The sequence below is a fragment of the Diceros bicornis genome, chromosome 1, assembly GCF_020826845.1.
Source record: "Diceros bicornis minor isolate mBicDic1 chromosome 1, mDicBic1.mat.cur, whole genome shotgun sequence".
NCBI lineage: Eukaryota > Metazoa > Chordata > Mammalia > Perissodactyla > Rhinocerotidae > Diceros > Diceros bicornis.
The window spans coordinates 47323555-47342000 of NC_080740.1; the positions used below are offsets into that span (position 1 = coordinate 47323555).

At 41.5% G+C, this 18446-nt stretch overlaps 1 long non-coding RNA gene across 1 annotated transcript in view; it reads left to right on the forward strand.

Annotated features, from left to right (window-relative positions):
- Positions 1-18446, forward strand: part of LOC131404740 (uncharacterized) — a 49531-nt gene that overhangs the window by 15063 nt on the left and 16022 nt on the right. The window contains exon 2 of the long non-coding RNA XR_009219843.1: positions 2098-2193. This is a non-coding gene — a long non-coding RNA (uncharacterized LOC131404740). The remainder of the gene's footprint in view (positions 1-2097; positions 2194-18446) is intronic.

An 18446-nucleotide genomic window follows, 5' to 3' on the forward strand; every position in this document is an offset into this window, starting at 1 on the left:
TAGGGTGGAAAATGGCATTTCACCAGCTGGACAGCATCATCCTACTTTAGAATCGAGGATATATAACATTTAACTTGGGTAAAATAATGCCAGGGAGGGCGTTTGGAGGAAGGAAAGTTGCTGACTGGTAAGATTGGAAATGCCAGATACTGTCAGATTGAAAGTGGGCCAGAAGGCTAACTTCTAAGCAGCAAGGAATGAGCCTTGAGAGCAGAGTGGTGGAGTAGGAACCAGAGAGCCCTTTGGGAAGAATTTTTATCTGAATAGTCCTTTACATTCCAGGCAATTTGCTTATGGTATCTCATGGATTTCAGAGGCCATAGCAAAGCAGGATCTGAGGTTCAGGCAAGGTATCAGGAGGCAAACATTAGCAACAGGTCAATTCCCGCCTCATACAAAAGCTGCAAGTGTGCTAATTGCTAATGTCTGTGGTGAGTCTGGTCTGGGACCAGCAGGTGGAAACCTGGGGCAACAAGCAGTTAAATATGGCTTCCCTGGAGGGTGCAAGTTCAGAACTAAGGTAGATTCTAACATTACCCCTGGCACTTCCAACATGTCCTAGAAGGAATAAAGGTAAGTGATGCCAAGGGTGTGGAATCATGGGCAAGCCAGAAACATTTTAAGAACTCGTGTTTCAGGATGAGCATCATGTGTGGTAGAGGGGTAAGAAGTGAGACTGAAAAGGCAGATGGGAGCCAATGGAGGATTTTTATGTGCAGAAGAATTTGGGTGTATTCTGTGGGTGATGGGAAAACTGTTGATGGGTTAAAGCAGAGGTGTGACCAGATCACTCTTGCCATGGTGTATTATTCAGGCAAGAATGTGGGGAATTGAAAAGCTGGAGAGGATTCATATAAAAGGCAAGGGGCCCATTGCTAGGGCAATAAAGACGCAGGGATAGATATTTGTTGCAGCACTATTTACGGGGGCAAAACTCTTGCAACACCCTAAATAGCAACCAATAGGAACGGAACCGTGCAATCATGAAAGAATAAAGCAGGGTCGGCCCCATGGCTTAGCGGTTAAGTGCGCGCGCTCCACTGCTGGCGGCCCGGGTTCAGGTCCCAGGTGCGCACCGATGCACCGCTTCTCCGGCCATGCTGAGGCCGCGTCCCACATACAGCAACTAGAAGTATGTGCAACTATGACATACAACTATCTACTGGGGCTTTGGGGGGAAAAAATAAATAAATAAAATAAAAAAAAATAGAAAGAATAAAGCAGCTCTTTCAACATACTGATATGGAATACTATCCAAGATTTGTTAAGTGAAAAGAGCCAGGTGCAGAATAGTATGTATACTATTCTAAATATTTGAATGAAATAAGGGAAAAATAAAAATATATGTTTACATATGCATAAAATCTAGTATCAGGGTTAGCTTTGGAGGGAACCTGGGATGGAAAAGGGACTTAGGATTCACTGTACAGTCTTTTATATTATTTGAATATTTTCCATGTGCAAGAATTACAATTTTAAAAAACTTATTTTAAAGTCTTATGAAATAGCCAATATGAGAGGGGACTTTTGGAACGTAGTGGTTCCAAGATAGAGTTTCCCTGAAATCAAATCTCTTAGTCTCAGCTACTGTGGTTTCCCATTTAGTGTACAGTAGCTTGAACCATTTTCTTGGTGGCTATAGCATCTCCACTTTATCCCCCATCTGTTTTCTCAGCCAGGTGGGAGATGGCTTGTGAGAATGGGAAATTAGAGGAGCAAATTGGGATGGTGGCCATTCTTGGAAACCTTCCCTGCTTAACTGAGAATTCTCTGCCATGACGTAGAATCCCACCTTCTCTCTTCCTTAGCCACACAAGCCAGTTTTATGGAGATAAGAATAGGTAATAATTTTTAGGTGGTAGAGTGTGTTGGATGCCAGTATTTTTTTTTTGGTGAGGGAGATCAGCCCTGAGCTAACATCCGTGCTAATCCTCCTCTTTTTGCTGAGGAAGACCGGCTCTGAGCTAACATCTATTGCCAATCCTCCTCCTTTTTTTCTTCCCCAAAGCCCCAGTAGATAATTGTATGTCATAGTTGCACACCCTTCTAGTTTGGATGCCAGTATTTGATGAATAATACAAATTTTATTTAAAACAGTTGTTATGACAACTACAGTGAACACTGGGATTTCATGTTGTTATGGAAAGAAGAGTGCTCTCCCTCCAAGCCCTAAGCCCACCTCTTCAAACCAAGGTTAGTACTGTGTGGTTTTTAAATTTTTAACTTCTAGATATAATGTGTAAATATAAAACCAAGCTGAGATATCACTCCCAGTGGGTTATTCATGAGCTTGCCTTTTGTCCAAGATACTTTCGTTTTCTCATGTTGTTTTAAGACTGTGAAGAAAAAAAAATCCTAGAGGTCTGTGGTATAGATTTTTCAGTCTCCCTGAAGCACCCACAATTGTTTTTTCGCTCCCCTTTTGAATCCAAGGAAAGAAGCCCTTTTTCTCTTAGTATAGTTTTATTCATACATCATTAAGCTGATTTACCGTATTATGCACCACTGTAGGTTTAGCAATCATGGCTTTCTCTCATTGAGAGAATGAAACAATTATTCAGAGTCTACTATAATAAAGAGATTTTGCCTAATTCTGAAAGTATGCACCACTGGAGATTTTGCTAAAATTCCTGATTTTATTCAAGTTCATATGGTCGGGGGGTATGGAGGGATAGAAATTAAGTAAATTATACATGCAACAAATGAAATGCTAAACTGTAAAGTAGGAGTGTGTGGCCCTTAGGGCTTGGTTGGCTAACATAAAACATTTCTGAGGAGTAGTTTTTACCTGGGGTTTCATCAGTCCTTATTTTACTTTGGGAAGTGCATTTTGTTGGTTGGATTTGCTCTGAGTTTTGGAAATCCCTGATTCCAAGTTTACTGTCTTAAAACACATACACAATTTTTGTTTCCCTCAGTAAATGCTAGAATTTTAAATATTCTATGTTTTTTCTCTAAGATAACAAAGAGAGGAATCAAAAGTGATTGTCCACTAATGATTGGCACTCAGAGGCAGGATCACACACAATAACGAGCCAGCCACACACCGCACAGTTTGGAGATTAGTAAACAAGAGGCCATTATTGCCTACGGTGAGCAACCACCTGGAAGTTGAGACAGTGGCATGTGCTAATCAGAAAAATAAATGACCAGCTGCAAAGTTAAAAGCTCGTCATTCAAGGAGTGTCCTTCACGTATTTGAAAGCATCTGGAAAGTAACTGGCATTGGCATTAACTACAAACTCATTTGCAAGGCTTGGCAGCATCTCTCCACTTGGCATCTCCCTAATCACTCATCTTATGAGCCCAGAGTGTGCAGGCTAGGCTCATAAAAAGACAAAGCAAAACTGAAAACCAGTAGGATTTTACCAAATGGATGCTTGCCATGGGTGCAGAGAGACACTGAAGGAGGTAGAATTTTCAGACAGTCTGTATGTGCCCTTTTCCCGCTCTTTAAGACTAATCTATTTCCAACCATCCTTTGGCTTTTTTTTTTGTTTTGAAGACAATTTTTTTTAGAGCAGTTTAGGTTCACAGCAAAATTGAGAGGAAAGTACAGAGATTTCTCATCTACTGCTTGCCCCTACACATGCATAGCCTCCCCCGTTATCAGCATCCCCCATGAGAGTGGTACATTTGTTATAACTGATAAACATACGTTGACACATCATAATCACCCAAAGTCCATGGTTTATATTGGGATTCGCTCTTGGTGTTGTACATTGCATGGGTTTGTAGAATGACATATATCCACTGTTACAGTATCACACAGAGTAATTTTACTACCCTAAAAATCCTCTGTGCTCTGCCTTTTCATCCCTCCCTTTCCCCTGATCCCTGGCAACCACTGATCTTTTCCTGTCTTCATAGTTTGCCTTTTCCAGAATATCAAATGGCTATATCGTAGCCTTTTCAGATTGGCTTCTTTTACTTACTAATATGCATTTAAATTTTTCGTGTCTTTTCATAGTTTGATAGCCCATTTCTTTTTAGTACTGAATAATATTCCGTTGTCTGGATGTACCACAGTTTATTTATCCCTTCACCTACTGAAGGCCATCTTGCTTCCAAGTTTTGGCAATTATGAATAAAGCTGTTACACACATCCTCACGCAGGTTTTTGTATGGACATAAGTTTTCAATTCCTTTGGATAAATACCAAGGAATGTGATTGTAAGGATCATATTGTAAGAGTATGTTTAGTTTTTTTTTTTTTTTTGATGAGGAAGATTAGCCCTGAGCTAACATCTGTTGCCAATCCTCCTCTTTTTGCTGAGGAAGATTGGCCCTGGGCTAACAACCATGCCCATCTTCCTCTACTTTATATGTGGGACACCTGCCACAGCATGGCTTGATAAGCGGTGGGTATGTCCACCCGTGGGATCCCAACCCACAAACCCCAGGCCACCAAAGCGGAGCATGTGAACTTAACCACTATGCCACTGGGCCAGCGCCAGAGTATTTTCAGTTTTATATAGAACCACCAAACTGTATTCCAAAGTGGCTGTACCATCCTGCATTCCCACTAGCAATGAATGAGAGTTCCTGTTGTTCCACATCCTCACCAGCACTTGATATTGTCAGTGTTCTGGATTTTCATTCTAATAGTTGTGTATTGGTATTTCCTTATTGTTTTAATTTGCATTTCCCTGATGACATATAATGCGGAGCATCTTTTCATATGCTTATTTTCCATCAACATATCTTCTTTGATGAGGTATATGTTAAAGTCTTTGGCAGATATATATATATTTTTAATTTGGTTGTTTGTTTTCTTATTGTTGAGGGGATTTTTTTAACCTTCTTTTTTTGAGAAGGAACCAAGACAGAGGACTTTTCTAACATTCAAAGTGAAAATGAAAATGTAACATAGGTCCTTCTGTGAATTAATCACAATTTACTTTAAAAGACTTGACTAGAAATGGCAGTACATGGGATACCTGATATTCTCCAAATGCTATGTAGAGTAAAAATTATTGATTTACTGTGAAATCAGATGTCTGCTTTCAAAATGTTCCTGACAATGAGAACCTAACCACAAACTGTCAATATATTGGAGAAGACCTTCACATATATTGGAGAAAAATGCCCAACTGAAAAAGGTTGGGACTATCCTTCCCGTAGGAGGGAAGCATGCTAAGGAGCCCATATTATATTCTATTGACTCTTCGAACTCATCAAACAATGATATTAACAATGGGTCCTAAGATGTTCCCATATCTAGGATTTAATGTCCAAAGTAGAAGGCGGGATCCCCTTAGCACCTAGTACAGAACTTTGCACCAAATGTTGTTCAGCAATTCCAGAAGATAATCAGCTCTAATGATCACCTGTGCTTTAAATTTACTTGGGACTTGGGTTATGTAGGTTCCCAAACTCATGAACCCATGTTGAGTATATTTTAGCAAATGACAAATCAAATTGTTGGAAGACATGGATGGCTTTATATGTGAAAAGTGCTAACAGAAAACTAACTAGGAGAAATTAATCTATCAAAAGTGTCTCTAGATCACAGGATGAGGTTTCCAGCACATGGCAAAGTCCTAATGACTTGAAAGTAAGTGATAACACTCAATGACTGGGAATGGCACCATTGCTTGTCAGACTGAATGAATTGAATATGTGGCCAACCAATGCCTGCTTGATATTTTAGAATCAGTTTTTCCAGCTGAACAATATTGATTCCTTCCAAAACAGTCGCAACAGTCCCACAGCAGCCTGAGCTTCTGTTCATAATGTACATCAGATGAGAATTGCTAGGAGCTGAAGAAAAACCTATTTGCAGTTGAGTAAGAACTAGGGTTATTGGTGCTGTCAAGTCAAATCTGACTCCTAGCGACCTTGTGTACAGCAGAGTAGAAATTAGTCTTTTTTGGGAGGGGGCATCTTCTCATCTTCAGGCGCTATATCAGACAATGCTCTATTGCTATTCACAGGGTTTTCATGGCCATTTTTTTGGGAAGTGGTGGCCAGGTCCTTCTTCCTAGTCTGTCTTAGTCTGGAAGCTCTGCTGAAACCTGTCCACCATGGGTGACCCTACTGGTCACAGCAACATGCAGCTGCCACAGTATGACAACCAGCAGATGGGTGGTGTGGTTCTCTGGCTGGAAAACAAACCCAGGCTGTGGCAGTGAAAGTGCTGAATCTTAACCACTAGACCACCAGGGCTAGCCAGGAACTAGGGAGCCCAGGAAAAATATTTTAATTTACATGTCTAAATGCCAAACACAATGGTTTCTCCCTTGAACACAGTTCTCATAACTTCCCAATTAAAATATATAAAAGAAAGGGGTGAAACTCAAATATGGAGAGTTGAGATACCCTTAGTATCTGGAAACTCCGTAAAGATATTCCATTTAATCTAATATTACTTTCTCTTTTTGGATTCAAAAATTTATCTGTTTGGGTTCAGATCCTGAAGAAATGATAACATTGCTCAAGTTCATAGAAAAGCAATAGCCTGAGATGAGTCAGAAAGGATAGAGGTTCACACAAAGGGAGACTTCAGTTCTACACCTGAGAGCTGGAGTGGCTCAGACGTGGTCCATGAGCTTGCTTTACTCTATTTGAATAAAGAGACCTTGCTTCTTGATTTGAAGATGCAGAGTTTAACTTTTGATGTGGAAACAGGGCAGTTGCCTAGGGGAGTGTTGGGGTGACACTGAAGAAGGACACAAGCAATTGATCTTGCTTTGTTCAAGGTGGTACCAAATGATTTCCCAACGATTTCTTTAGAGACCATCTCCCAAGTAATGGTAATCTAGTTGAGTCCAGGGGCCCACACAATGGCTCTCTAGGTTCTTGAAAAGGTAGAAAAGAATGAGTGCCATTCAGTCCCTAAAGCCAGGCTTGGCTTGTTTTGTGAGTGCCAGGTGGGCACTGACTCTATTTCAAGTTCAATAATAACTCTGTCACTGGTAAGTATGGTGACCTGGTAGTTGACCTGACTAAAAAGTTTGCATTATTAGGCTTGAAAATGCTGAGTGAAATTAGAACAAGTCAGTGGAACTACCAGTCCCTTTACATTGTGGATAATAAAACTGTGAAACTTGTTATCCCAAGAGGAAAGAAGTTGGGACTATAAAGGTTTATTAGAAGGCTGTAGATAATTCATAGTGACAGAGCTAAATGTGTTAGTAAGGGGAACTAAGATTTTGGTGGTGGAGGGGAAATACCTTTTGCCTTTCTAACATAGGAGAGGCAATCTTTTCTTTCCACAGGGTATTCTTTGGAGTGGTCAATCTTCTGGGTTACATCATTCCCCGAGCTGGATAGTAGGAATGGCCATTTGACCCGCTGGCTCTGACATCAGACTGACAGTAATGCTGCCATAGAGTTATCAGATAGACCTGGGGAATTGGAGGAGGGTCTCACCCCATGAGCCACAGTGATCCCACAGTGTCTCTTCCCCATAGATGGTAGCAGGGCTATAGTTTCTCTGGGGTCTCTTTGCGCAGAGGAGATGCCCTACAGAGCACAGCACCTAAGTATGATCCCTGCTCCCTATTCCCACAGAAGGCTGTGACTGAGGGTGCTGATAAGCAAGAAGCATCTCAAAAAAGCATGACGGAGTTGAGGGTCCTGAATGAGGGCTGAGGCTGGGGTCCAACTCTCTTCTCATGTGGTCTCTTCCCATTTACTTTAAACCCCACTGGAAGCATGGGGCCCACCTCACCTCCTCCCCTGTTCACGTGTATAGAACTAGGCCACAGTACAGCAGTTTTTTTTTCCTCCCCTCCCTTTCCTCAAACACAAAAGTTTAAATGAACAGAATTTAACTTCCCTAGTAATGCAGATATTATATCCCTCTGCTCAGGACCCTGTTCTAGGGACACTTGGGAGGAATGAGTGACTATGAAAGTCTCAGATCAGGCTCCAGCAGCACTGCTGGTAGGAGGCCCAGGGCAGCAAGCAAAGTCACCCTTGGACTCTGAGTTACTTCTCTTTATTCAAGGTTCCTGGGATATTAATATGTGAAAATTTGCTAAAGCAGCATTCCAAACATTGTGGCACATTTTGGTTACATCAGGCAGATCAATGCTTTTAACATCAGAAGCCTCACAAAGACTCTGTATAATCTCATTTGGGGAAAATGTTAAAAGTCTACGTTTGGGGCCCTTTGTAAGAGAAAGAGTGAGACCTGAGCTAACTGTCCTGGATCCCCCCGTGATAAGACAGGGCAGCTAGACAGCTAGGTTTGGCTGCAAGTAACAATGTCCTTAAAAATAATATCTTAAGAAAGATAGTTTATATCTCTCTCACAGAAAAGAAACCTGGAAATAAGGCAATCCAGGGCTAGTATGGCAGCAACAGTGTCAGGAAACTGCACTTGTTTTGCTGTGTTCTGTGTGTGGCTTCCATCCTCAAGGCCAACTCACACTCCAATATGGCTGCTTGAGTCTAGCCATTATATCCCCATTCCAAGCAGCAGGATGGAGGAAGGTGAGAGAAAATATGTACAAGAAGATTTCCTGAACTTAGCACACAACACTTTTTCAATCAGCTCATTGGCCAAAACTAGTTATGTTCTAAGCTGACTGAAGGGAAGCTGGGAAATAATCTTTTAGCTGGATGGCAATGTATCCTGCTTAGAAAAATTCAGAGTTCTTTTATAAGGAGGTAGGGAGGAGTAGATTTGGGGAGGCAACTAGAGGTGTCTGCCACAACTAGGTAACCCTCACGTCCCCCTGTCTCATGAGCTTGTGGATTAAAGTTTTCTTTAATTTTTTGTTTCTGAGTTTATTGGATCAAAAGGCCCCACCATCAGATGACCAGACATTGGCTTTTCTTCATTCCAGAGGCAGATTTACCTCTCCTCAGTGGCTGGAGATCTAGCATCCCTATGCTCTGGTTGTTTTTCTCTGCGTGCTTCTCAACCGTTGTTTGCTGTTGATCTGATTGCCAGTGTATAGATAGAAACTTAGTCCATAAAGCCTGGTATATTAGAAATGGGATGTTACAATATTCCAATTCTATGTACTCATTCTTTTAAGGAATTCAACTTCTGGGTTTTTTTTTGAGGACACTGCCCCAGAGACTAGGTCTTACCTAGTACCAGCAATTCAAGTGGGCCTCCTGAAGCAGAACAAATGCATATTTTTTGTGCCTCACTTACTTTGATGCCCCCTGCAACCAGGAGGCCGTGCTGTGGATGATGTCCATCTCACTGACCTCTGCTTCATTCGTGGTCATAGTCCACACTGGTGTTCATCACCTTGTGCAATTCTAGAACTTCACAGGCTGCCAGCTAGGGCAGTGGGGTCATGCATTGTTTCGTAGTGTAATTGTTTTGGTGGAATATCTAGTTTTCCAGGTAAAAGTTCCCTGGACTTTTTAGTCTCTACTGATTTTAATAGAATCAGTTTAACCACATAGCTCTTTTCATCCCAGTGCGTTTGGAGACCAGCAGGGGACTGGATCACGAAGAAATAAAGTACTGAATGAGAATAGTGCAGAGTCAAGGTCAGAGGGAAGGGATCTGGAAGGTTGCATTCTCTTTGGAGGAGAGGGCAGAACTGACTGCCACGCATGTATTGCTCAAATGTCGTGGAGGTGGGAGGGACCACTCCAGTGGCTAGCTGCTAAGCTCTGAACTGAGCCTCAGCTCCAGAACAGCCAGGACTCTTGCTACTTCTGTCCTTATGTCTAACTCACCCGCTTGCTCTCCAGTGTAATTTCTTTAATGAGAGAGAAAGAGGTAGAGTTCAGTTGTGCTTCTGGGAATGCCACAAAAACTCGAGTATGCCCAATGTTATCTGTCAGTGTGATAGGCCAAAAAATTAAGAATCATGAGATTAGAGAATTAAAGTCATCTTTATTTGGACTTCGTCAAGACTTTTGGTCAGTTTATCCATGAAGTTCTTGAATTTGAGAGGGAAAATGTAGTATACTTGTACCTGATTGAATTAGCAGACCCAATGGGTGCTGATTAATGGAGGTGAGAGTCTGATGGATGTCCCTAGGCTCCGTCCTTGCCTAATGAAGATAGAAGGCATGCTAATCAAGTTTTCAGGTAACCTTAAATTGGCAGTGATAGCTAATATGGTAGATAATAGGTTAGAGAGAATCAGGATCCAAAAACCTCTCAGCAATCTGAAATGATGACGTGAACTTAACAACATGAAGGTTAGTGAGGAATAAATGTGATACCCTCTCTGAAGTCCAAACTCTCAACCCTACACATACATGATGAAGGAGATATGCTTAGGCCCAGTATATTTGAGCAGGATCTTAACTGTCATTCATTTATTCAACAGACATTTTTCAAGCTCCTCCTTTGCTCAATACTGGGGATTTGATGAAGAACAAGACAGACATAATTCCTTTCCTTACAGAAACAAATAAGAAATAAAAAAGGATGACACATGTGATGGTAGAATAAAAACAGCATCCTAGGAAATACATAGCTTTAACATTCAGGAAAGTTCACCTTGAGAAACTGACACTAAAGCTGAAATCTGCAGGATGAGTAGGAGTTGGCTTACCAGGCAATGGGGAGAGAAAGAATGTTCTAGTAAGGGAACAGCATTTGCAATGGCCTGGAGGTAAAACGACATAAAACATTGAAGGAGTGGGAGGAGGTTCATTAAGACTGTGACATAAAGGGTGGGGGAAATAATGAGAGAAGAAATTGGAGAGGGAGGACTAGGGTAGGTCTGGAAGGGTTTTGCAAGTCACTAAAGAGCTTGGATAGTATTTTTCTGGGATGGGAAACCATGAAAAAGTCTTAAGCAAGCAAGTGACTTAATCAGATTTTCATATTGGAGGGTCCCTAGCAACTTCAGTGTAGAGAATGGAAGAGGCAGGAGGGAGAACAACTAGGTGCCTGGTGACCTGTTAGAAGGCTATTGGAGTCATTGAGGAGAGAGATGTTGGTGGCCTCTACCAGTGCAGATGGAAAGAAGTGGGCAGAGCTGAAAAATATACAGAAGAGGAATCAAGGATTTGGTGATGGTTTGGATGTGGGGGCAGCAGAGGATTCAAGAGTGACTCTCAGGCATCTGTCTTGGGACAACTGAGTGGAGAGTGAAACCGTTTTATGATCGGGGGGACAGCAGGAGGGGAGCATATTTGGGAGAGAAGATGATGTATTCAGTTTTGGACATGTTGAGTTTGAGGCAATCGGGTGTTGTCCAAGTGGTGATGTCCAGCAGATAGTTGGATATAAATCTAGAACCCAAGAGAGAGATTTGGGCTAAAGATACAGATTTGGGAACAAACTCAATGAGCCAACAAAAATAGTGAATTCTGTCTTGGGCCATCTTCATAAAAGTAGGGAGCCTAGAATAAAAGAAGTGGTAGTTCTGGCTCTGGAGTGCAAGATGGCACGGGGGCCAAGGGCTCTGGGCTCTGGTCAATGCTGGCTCTGCTGTGTACAGGCTGTGTGAGCCTGAGGGCAGTGACTGATGTCTTTGAGTTTCAGCTTCCTCATTATAAATGGGGGATTGTAAAACCAGCTACTGCATGGTATTTTAGTAAGAATAGAATAAGGTGGTGAATGTAAAACGCACAACAGTGCCTAGCATATGGTAAATGCTCAAGAAATAATGGGTATTACTGTTATTGTTGTTGTTACTATTGTGTTTTACTCATTGTTTGTAGAACTCACTTTAAAAGGGACAGACAGACTGTGCCTTATTCAGATGAGACACTGAAATGTCAAAGTTTGTCCCATGAGAAATGATTCAAGAGTCTGGGACTGGTCGGCTTGATACACAGGAGATTTGAGCTAGCGCTTTTCAAATACACAAAAGACTTCCAGGAGAAAAAAGCGATAGAATTGCCCAGTGGGACCCCAGAGGATGGAAGTAGGATGAACTGACAGGAGCTATAGGAAGACTGACCTCAACTCAATATAATGAAAACCTCCTGATAGCCAAAGTTCTCTAAAGATAGAATGGTTTATGTTTTTGGAAGGAGGGACTTCCTCATCTCTAAATTAGGGATCCTTTGATTGCAGTTGGAAGAGTCATACCTGTTATTGGAGGAGGGGTTGGATGTGGCCTTGCTGACTGCAGAGGGAGTGCCTGGTTTGAATACAGTGTTTATTTAGGGCCTGGTGTCCTCAGCAAGTTCATTAAAATTTATTACAGCATTCATTCTCACACCAGTTCTCTAACCATAAAAGAGATTGTTGTCTCCACTGAGTAGAGCAGGGGCTGAGATTTTTTAGAGAAACACCTCCCTCACATGGGCCTGCATTCTACAACTGCCCAGCCTTCATGTCCCAAATGCACACAGCACAGTGTCATGGGTAAGGGGCACAGACCCGCCCTGGAGTGCTGCTGTGAGGTTTTGGTTTTTCACTGACCCCTCCTACCCCCTGCATGCACCATTATCCTTCCCTAGCTGAGCAGTCGCCTCCCTTCTCAGCCCTTCCTCCGGGGTACAGCTTCAGGGAAGGCACAGTGATGTGTAATAAATAAGAGGAGGTCAAGACTTTAAATCTCACCACCCTGGGTTTATTTTCTGATAGTAAAATGGAAGGAAAATAGAGTGAAACCTCCATGATTTATGGGCTCCCTTCCCTTCAGAGGTTTTCCAGTTGCATCTTTGTGCTATGCTTGACATTTATGATATAAGGTATTAATACCTGGAAAGACGAGCTGCTGGTGCTAATTATTCAGACCTGCTCTGACAGTGAACTGGTGAGCAACACTAATATGTCAGATCCCATCTATGCATCAAGTCTTTAACTTAAACTTGGTGGGAATTATGAGGCACTATGGGCTTTTGCTGTATAGATTTCATGGAAAGTCTCTATGATATCTTAGTAAATCAGCCATGATGGAGTTGCTGAAAAGCAAGCCAATAACTGTCTGATGTACGGAATCCCCAGGAAAGTTTTTGACTTAAGAAATGTTCAAGAGACACTATGGTGATACAAAGGAGGGAAAATGGAAATAACAGGACTAACTTTTCTTAATTCAGAAAGGAAAATGTTTGCCTCCTCTTCTAATTCTTCAGGTTGTCAGATGTGTCTGGTTTCTAGTAGCTATTTGTAAAATTAATCATTTTAACAGTATCAAACAGACTGGGTTTTTACACTTGATAAATTTTTGATGTTGAACCTTTGAAAAATGCAGTGATGTGATTTTTTTTCCTCTCAAGAGTTTCTCCTCAGAAGCCAGTGCTAATTTGCAGATGCTGACACATGACTAATGGTTTTATCTAAAAAGATTAATACACATTAAATCAATATAGGACTAAGGACTCATGACTGTATAGACTTTTGTCATGAGAGAATTCAGGCTTTGTGATTCTGACAAATATGTTGGCAGTTGTGTCCTTATGAGGGATGGTAGTTGATTAGTTAATTAGTCAGTCAGCCTGGTAGACCCGATCCAACAGTCAATTCTCTCTTCTTCCTTGTTCAAGAACACTGATTTTGTTCAGGGAGCAATGTGCTCAGCCCCAGGTGATGAGATATGAATTGGTCTAAGCCAATTCTGGTGAACTATGCCTTTGCCTGTGAGTGGTTGAGGGGCGAGGAGGTGACCTAATTCTGGCCAATGAAGTGTAAGAGAAGTAAGTGAGGGTTGAATCGGTTGGAGGGAGAAGGGAGAGTGGTTTCTGGAAAAAAAATAAAAGGAAATCATCATGTGGGAGTTAGTCCTTTTTGTCTCTGCTAATTTCCTTGCTGATTTTGGATGTGGTTGTGAGAAATCTGGTGCCTGGAGCTCAGCAGCCATGTTGGGATCATGAGTGGAGGCCATAGCCAGGGCTTTGGGTGGCAGGACAGAAACATGGAAAGAGCCTGGCCTCTCACTGACATCATCAAGCCACCAAACAACTCTGCCGACCTCTGGATCTCTTTTTAAACAATTAACAGATGTCATGATTTAAGCCACCACTAGTCAAATTTTCTGTATATTGCTGCTGGAAATATTCCTAACAACTACAGTCAGTTAAGTTTGCAGGCCTGGGAATTATTCTCGCTCTATTTTTTTAATTCATAGAAGTCATCCTTACATGTAGTAAAACAAAATGTTGGACAATATATAAAGTCATTAAATAACAAATGAACATCTGTTATCCCACCTCCCAGTAATCTCCTCAGAGGAAACCACTTTTAATTGCTTCCGTTAGTCCTGAATGGTTATGACTAATTTAAAGTAATTTGACTATTCTTCTATTCCTAACATATTATTTAGACAGTATCTTTTGCCTCCCCACTCTGAAAGATGAGTAATTTATTTCTAACTTCTACTCCCTCCTCATATTTATTACATTTACTCTATTGGTTACATTTATAGCTTTAACTCAATAAATATCACTTTTTACATTTTTACTCTGTAAATGTTATTAAGTGAAGAATCAAGTGAAGTGGTTTAATCCCTAGAAAAGAGAATGCAACCCTATAATACTAAACTATTCAAGGGAACATGTTCTAGGCATTGGATTCTCTATCTTTACATTCAAATTCTTCAAAATCATGCCACATTTTCGCTGTTCATATTTGTATATTGTTTTCTTGAACAACTGGTTTTTTTTCATCCTAATTGCTAATTGCCTTACTTTTTTCTTGTGGAGAGTGGAAACACAAATGTTTTCATTATATCACTAAGATATCAACTTCTTAATCATACTGTTTCTTGGAAGATATTATTCTCATAGGGTCTGACTTCCTATTCTAACTTGGTCGATACCATATTCCCACAGAACTATGAAAAGGCATTGTTCCATTGTCTTCTAGCGGTATTGCAGATGAGATATTTGATGCCAATTTTATTTCAATTTTTCTTGATGCTTTTTTAGCTTTTTTTTTCTTTTTCTGTTGTGTTCAATTTTATAAGGATGGATTTGGAAATGAGTATCTATATATTTACTCTGCTTAATAATCTTAAATCTTATGGTTTTTGTTTTTGTGAGTTCAGGGAAATTTTCTTCCATTTCTTTTTTTAAAATTAAAATCTAATTCACATATCATAAAATTCACCTTATCTTTAAAGCATGAAACTAAATGGTTTTTTGTATATTCACAAAGTTGTGCAACCATAACCACTGTCTAGTTTCAGAACCTTTACATCATCCCCCAAAGAAACCCCATAAACATTATCAGTCACTCTCCATTGCCCTCTTCCTCCAGTCCCTGGAATCCACCAATCTACTTTCTGTCTCTATGGCTTTGTCTATTCTGAGTATTTCATATAAATAGAAGCATACACTATATGGCCTTTTGTGGCTGGTTTCTTTCACTTAGCATAACGTTTTCAAGATTCATCCACATTGTAGCATGTATCAGTACTTCATTTCTTTTTATGGGTGGATAATATTGAATGTATAAACCACATTTTGTTTATTCACTCACCAACTACTATTTCTTTAATTATTTTCTCATGTCCATTTTTTCAGTTCTTTCCTGCCAGTTTTGTTAGCAGAGTGTAGGACTTCTTATATTGATCCTCTATGATTTTAACTTTTCTTCCATATCTTTGATCTCTTTCTTTTAGTTCAATGTTTTTGTAGATTTCCTTAATTTTATTTTCAGCTCTTCCTATTACATGTAAAAATTTTTAGCAACCATATTTTTAACTTCCAGTAACACTTTCTTGTTTCTGGTTGTTCTTTTTTTATAAGAAGGCTCTCTTGTTTAGTTTTATTTTTGTTTTCATGACCTTTAGTTCACATTTATTGAGCACGTATCTAGGTGTCCTAGGCTGGTGTAAGAAACCCCCAAACAGTCCTATCTAGGCAGATGAGGGACATCTTCCTCAGTAGTCATATCCACTGTGTTGTGAATTAAATAAAATAAGGTCCTCGGAATGCCTGGTACTTGGCGTGTCCTCAGTTTATGTAGCACTTTCTCTCCCTTCTGCTACTAGCCGATCTGGCCAGCTTAACGCCTTTGCTAAGATGGAGCCAGCCTTTCCATTTGTCACTCCCCTGTGCTGTCAGACAAGCTGATGAACTCTCCAGGACTGCTGCAGACCATGTCACATGCCAACAACTTTAGCCTTCTTTTTTTTCATGGTTTGTGCTTCCTTTTTAAGTTCAGGTTTATTGGGGCATAATTTGCAAAATTCACCCTTTAAAGATGTTGAGTTTGATGAGTTTTGATAAGTGTATACAGTCATATTACTACCACCACAACCAAGACAGAGAATAGGTTCATCAACCCAAAAAGTTCCCTCGGGTCCCTTCTCAAGCCTCTCATCTTGGCTGTGGATTTCCTTGAGTGTTAGTGATCAGTCCTATAGATTAGTGCCACGGGTTTCCCCTGCTGCTGTGTGGGTACTGTTTTCTTACAAGCGTCTCTACTGACCATCAGAGCCCAGGGGTCTGACTGTGAGCTCTGTGGGTGGAACATGCTGACAGGAAGGTTTTTCTTTAGGGCATGTGGGTGTGGAGTAGGAAGGCGGCAGTTCTGTAGCTCAAATTCCACAGTCTCTAATTGCTTTGATGCAAGGAGATAGGAATGGGGTGGGAGGGGCTACCTGGACCAGATATTTCATAAACAGTCCTTTAATTAATTATACCAATTGCTGCTTTGCATCCTAGTTCTGCTGTTATTTCTTGTCATCTACACATTTAGGGTCTCCTAGGACTCTGCCACAAAGAATGGCTCCCACCTCTGCTGTAGCCTTCTTCCAAAAGTATTCTGGGTCTCAGCTTCCTTCACTTGGGTTATCCAGTAACATGGTCCTGTCCTCTTTCTTGTTGCCAAAAAATTTGTTGAAACATATTTCTCCCTGATGTTCTTCCTCCTAGTCACAATGTTATCATGACTTTATTCCTGCTGTCACCTTGAATCCTACTAATTTTTTGAAAGAAATGCTTTAGAAAAGGAGAATCAATTTAAAAAGAAAACTAAAACACCCATTTCTCATTCCAAACCTTTGATTACCACTAAGACATCGTTCATTTTTGGTCTTTTCTTTTTCTTCCTTAAAATTGTAGTGGGGAGGAAGGGAGCACTATTAAAATGTTCTGTCTTTGAGTTGCAAAGAAAGAAACTTCCTGTAGGAAAAATCTCTAGTGGATGGGCTGCAGTCTCCTCATCGTGAACTCTTGCAGTTATAACATTCTGGCAATAAGGACTCTCCGTCCATGAGGAGGGAGGGAGAGAGAGTGAGGCCCTCCTAGCTTTCACAAACTTCATGAGAGGTTGGTGCCAGCGGGTCCTATAGGGGACCATGGTGAAGCCCTCACATCTGCTCATCTTTTCTTTCTTCTGGGCGTTAGCTGTGACCTCTTTCCTTGCCCCTCCTGTGGAGTACCTGGACATGCTAAAGGACCATAGTAGGGTCTAATGTATGTGAGATGGTGAGAAATCTGACATTCACCTTGCTAAGCCCTGTCAGGGATACTGTCCCCGGTGATAAGTTTGCTCCTGATACGTGATTTTATACAAGTCAATGATGTTTTGGGTAAAACTCTCACCCTAGCAGCGGAATCTAGCCCAGTTCTGTCATGAACATCTGTCTGGTTGGAACAGGCTGCTTAACCTTCATACAGGCTCAGTTTTCTCGCCTGTAAAGAGGGGATTGTAATACATACCCTCCTTACATGAAGTAACAGATACACCAGGGTCTTCATTCCTGAGTTTAGGAAAGCTCAAATCTCTCTGCAAATATAAGACAATGTAATTGTGGCTTCCTTTACCCCTGCTCCAGATCCGCACCTGGCCCTGCCCACAAAAACCAGCTGCCCCTGTTTCTTCTGTGACCTGTGCTGGCACCTCGGGCACTGATGCATTTGGCTCTGTCAGTGTCTGCCAGCAGTCACTGGGGTCACTCACCAGTTACACCCTCCCTGCCTGTGGGGCTGGGCAGCCCTCCAGCAGCCAGCCTCTCTGGAATTAGGCTCTGCCACATGGTCTGCCTTACAGTCACACACCAAGACCTCGTAAGAGCAAGTCACCTCTCCCAGTCAGGGTCACAGGGCATCAGGGGCGAGCACTGAGCTGGAGGGGAAGAAAGAGTCGGTGGCCTGTCAGCATATTCAGGGAGGTGCTGGGTGAGTTTGTGTGTGAGCGTCCATGGGTGAGGCTGAGATGAGCTCACATTTGAAGAATCTGAAGAACCGGGTGTAGAGAGAGGGTGTAGAACAGGCTGAGGAGAGGTGATGGGTGTGAATGCGGCTAAAGCTGTGTGAGCGAGGAGCAAGCACGAAGATCAGGATATGCGATCTGTGAACTTCATGTTGCTTGTTTCTTTTCACATCACTTCCCCCTCTGCTTCTGTGTATGTGTGCATATTTCCCTCCATTGTGTCTCTTCCCGTCTGCCCTTAGCTGGGAGGGAAATGGGAGGAAATGCGTGAGGCCGGAAGCGGGTAGAGGGAGAATGGCACTCCCTCTAGCTGCCACAGCAGAAACTACAGAGATAACCTGCTTTTCTGTCAGGATAGCAAGAAACCTTTGCAAAACATCTTTTTGCCTGACACTTGGGGAATTCTATTATTTGGGTTTTTTTCCTGAAAGGGAAAATGGGTGAATGAAATCAA